The 4,576-nt window shown below is 38.2% G+C and overlaps 1 pseudogene; it reads right to left on the bottom strand.

Moving 5' to 3' along the window:
• Positions 1-3,004: 3,004 nt before the first annotated feature.
• Positions 3,005-3,101, bottom strand: LOC119621962 (U6 spliceosomal RNA; annotated as a pseudogene).
• Between the last annotated feature and the right edge of the window lie 1,475 nt (positions 3,102-4,576).

Raw genomic sequence — 4,576 nt, 5'->3', positions numbered from 1 at the left:
GTCTACACAGTGACTAAGCTTCATGTGCCTTCTTAGGCAGCAGTGAGGAAAGACGTGAATGGGTGTTGCAAACTGAGGTGATCTAAGAGTTCTCAGGGTTTACTTGCAGTCTACCCACTTCCTTTTTTTTTTTTTTTTTTTTAATTAAGAGAAAGAGACAAGGTATTGCTCTGTCATCCAGGCTGGAGTGTAGTGCTGTGATTATAGCTCACTGAAGCCTGAAACTCCTTGGCCCAAGTGATCCTCTTACCTTCACCTCTCAAAGTGCTGGGATTACAGGTGTGAACCACTGCACCCAGTGTCACACTTCAGATTTTTTTTTTTAGACGGAGTCTCGCTCTGTCTCCAGGCTGGAGTGCAGTGGCACGATCTCAGCTCACTGCAACCTCCACCTCCTGGGTTCAAGCGATTCTCCTGCCTCAGCCTCCCAAGTAGCTGGGCTACAGGCGTGCACCACCACATGCAGCTAATTTTTGTATTTTTAGCATAGACGGGGTTTCACCATGTTGGCCAGGATGGTCTTGATCTCTTAATCTTGTGATCCACATGTCTCGGCCTCCCAAAGTGCTAGGATTACAGGTGTGAGCCACCGCGCCCGGCCACACTTCATATTCTTTAAGTAGCATTAAAATGCTTTAATAAATCAGCATGAAAAAGTTTCTGAATGATACATCCAAAATTATTTATGTATTAGAAAAGCAAGACAGTTGAAAGGAATCAGTGTCATGTGATTAATGTGATACTCCTAGTATCTGTATACATATACATCAAATAGTGCTTTAAATATATTTTCTATGTCATTTCCCCACAGGTAATTATCTGTAATATCGAGGGGAAATCTATGTTAGGGCACATTCTTTTAAAAATCACATACTTTCAGAAAAAATGGCAAATAAGTACAAAAAACCTTTTTACTCTGCATGTGTAGTCCCTCTACATACTGCTCAAGGTTTCACACTGTGCCAGCCTATGCTCCCATATGGATGCCCCTCTCATTTTGCTTGAGCTCTGATACCATCAACAGGTCACCCTCATGCGTGGATACCTTCCTCATTTGGCTCAGACTCTGACACTCTGCACAGAGCCACCACTACTACCATACGTGGACACCTATCTCACCCTGTGCAGGCTCCCACTCCTTGCACTCAAGCAGCCCTCCAACATAGGTACCCTGCTTAGATTCTGACACCCCATGCTGGGCTGCACCCTGGAGTGGATGATGCCCTCTTAGGCTCTGACATCCTGTACTGGGTCACACCACCACCCGGATGTCCACCTCACTTTGTTTGGCAGTTCTGCTTCCTTATTCACATATGTAGGTCCTGTTTTGTAATATCTATAATTGTTTTGCCTTATTTCTAGATTTATATAGATTCAGACTTCATGATTAGCCTTATTAAGTCGTTCCCATTTTCTAGTTTTTCATTCGGAAATGTCTTTTTTTTTTTCTTTTTTTTTTTTGAGACAGAGTCTTTCTCTGTTGCCCAGGGTGGAGTACAGTGGTACAATCTCAGCTCACTGCAACCTCCACCTCCTGGGCTCAAGCAATTCTCCTGCCTCAACCTCCTGAGTAGTTGGGATTACAGGCACGTGCCACTGCGCCCAGTTAATTTTTGTATTTTAATAGAGATGGGGTTTCACCTATGTTGGCCAGGCTGGTCACGAACTCCTGACCTTAAGTGATCTGCCCACCTTGGCCCCCCAAAGTGCTAGGATTACAGGCTTGAGCCACCACGCCCAGCCTAGAAATGTCTTAATTGGCTAGACTTTATCATCAGGTAGCTTTTTCAACCAGTGTTTATATATGTTTTACCTGAAGTAAGCCTTTGTCATTTGAGACTATTTTTTGATGACCTTATACACAAGTGGAAATTTAGCTGGGTATAAAATTCTTGGGTTACACTCGTTTCTCCTTAGAACTCTGTAAACATTGTTCTATCATCTTTTGGCATGGACGATTATTGTCAATGAGTTTGAGCTCAGGTTTACATCTTCCTATTATAAGTGGCTTGTGTTTTCTGCCTAGATACCCATAAGATTATTCACTTAGTTCATGAAGTTTAGTCACTTCATGTAGCTGTGTCACATTTCTATTCCTCTGTGCTGTTTTTTTTCTACAACACAGTGTATCTTTTAAATCTGTAGCTTCTGTTCTTCATTTCAGGAAAGTATACTTTTTTCTTTGAATATTATTCTCCACTTTGCTCTGCTCTCTGCCTAAAAGACACCAAGTATAAATATGGTGGATTTTTGTTGTGCTTTATGAATGTATATAATATCTGTGACTGAAAAATTCTAAGTAGATGTAAGGATGATATTATTACAGGTTTGATCCGAATATGAGAATTTTAATATTCTTTCTCAGTCTAGGTCTCAGATACTAAAAACTTTGTGAATGATCTTTATTTTTTGGTGTATGTGTGAGCGCACACATGTGAATATGTAGAATAGGATACAGTAGGCTAAGATCACAGACAATACAGTGGTCAATTTATTTTCCAAGAGTTATAGTGAATAGACAATAATTAGAACTATTTTTTATTTAATGCTTAACTATACAAGGCAAGGACATAAGCACTTTTCATATATTTGCTCATTTAATTCTCACAATAACTATATAAAATAAGTGTTATTATGCCATCATTTAACAATAAGGGGACTAAACCTTAGAAGTGTTAAATAAATCTCCAGAGTTTCATTGCTACAAAATGGTAGAGTGGGTTTGGAACCTGAGTTTCCCAAAGCAATGGCCACATATTAATCCACTGTATTCTCTCTCTTACTTGTCTTCTGCTACAGTTGGAAGTCCTGAGGGGAAAAGCAAGTTGTGGATGCCTCCAAAAGGTATTCATATTTTAAGAAGTCAAAGCTGTTGGTTTCCATGAAGGCATGTTATCTTTACGGTAATGGACATTAGGTTGCAAAACATATGAACTTCTCTAAAAAGGAAGTTTTAGCCATTGTCATCTTTAAAAAAAAAAAAAAAACACACACACACACACACAAAAAGGCTTCACGAATTTGCATGTCATCCCTGTACAGGGGCCATGATAATTTCTGTATCATTCCGATTTTAGTGTATGTGCTGCTGAAGCCAGCACCAATTTCTTTTTTTCAACTGGTCCATAGGTCCTTTCACTTAACGTTCCCAAAGGCACTAAAGTTCAACATGTTTAAAACAAAATTCATTGTTTTGTTCCTCAATAACTTTGTATTCCTCTCAATCCAGTTACTGACACTTCCCTCTCCCCTGCTTTCTATGCGTCATTGGTTGTCAACATTTATTACTTCTGTCTTCTCATTATCTCATTCCATTGAGTCTGTTCCTTTCCATTCAAAATGTCACCATCTTAATTCAGCCTCTTATTAACACCGGCCTGAAATATTGTATTGCAGAAGTAACTGACTAGTCTTCTATCCTCTCATCTTTTTGTTCTTTCTCTTCTTTTATCTCATACATAGGCTCAGACCTGTCTTCCTACAGCAGTGGTCTCCAAACCCTTTTGAAAACACTCCCTATCAATACAAATGCTTGAGCATGAATCTCTAGTATATTCATTTTAATTTATTGTATTGTATTTTTGAGATCGAGTCTAACGCTGTCCCCCAGGCTGGAGTGTAGTACCACGATCATGGCTCACTGCAGCCTTGACATCCCCAGGTTCAGGTGATCCTCCGGCCTTAGCCTCCTGTGTAGCTGAGACTATAGGCATGTGCCACCACACTCAGCTAATTTTTGTATTTTTATTTTAGAAAGGGGTCTCAACATGTTTCCCAGGTTGGTCTCAAACTCCTGGGCTCAAGCAATCTGCCCACCTTGGCCACCCAAAGTGCTGGGATCACAGGCATGAGCTACCACGCCCAGCCCAATTTATTTATTTCTAAACGATGTCCACCTATGACTATGTATATATTGCATATATACATGTGTATCATATATTTATATATTGTATATATTAATATACATGTATATTATGTATTTCTAAATGGTGTCCACCTATAACATCTATGTATAAAATGTACACAAGTATAGAAATTAAAAGGAGATGAAGAAGAAATGAATATTTTTAATTTAAATTTTTATCTTATATATTTGAGGTACAAAAACATTTTTGTTCTCCCTATAATTGAGTAAATTCCACTGTTTTTAAAAAAAATTGGCTTAATAATTTGTGATGAAATGATTCACAAGCATGTTTCTAACTTTAGTTTATTTTGAAAATAGGTTTTAATTGCCATCATAGCTGAGAAATATATTCTCAAATTTACACAATGCCAAATGCACCACAAACACATTGCTAAATCCTAATACTCATTTCTATCCAGCAACTATGCAAAGTTTTTTTGAAATTCAGCCAATAAATCAACTGATGTCCAAGAGTTATTTCTGCAAGCTACTTGAAAAGTATTGTAAACCTATGTCTGGAATATTAATAGATTAAAAGACCATTTCCAAGTTTTTGTAAAGCATGCAGATATAAATGTTTCATAAGTAATGATAAAGTTATATCATTTTCAGGAGTAAAAAAACATTGTAGCGATTGTGAATGGGAGCTCACTCAAGATTTGGCTCTCT

This window comes from Chlorocebus sabaeus, chromosome 16 (assembly GCF_047675955.1).
Source record: "Chlorocebus sabaeus isolate Y175 chromosome 16, mChlSab1.0.hap1, whole genome shotgun sequence".
In the NCBI taxonomy this organism is placed as follows: domain Eukaryota; kingdom Metazoa; phylum Chordata; class Mammalia; order Primates; family Cercopithecidae; genus Chlorocebus; species Chlorocebus sabaeus.
This window is presented reverse-complemented; position numbering and strand designations above follow the sequence as displayed.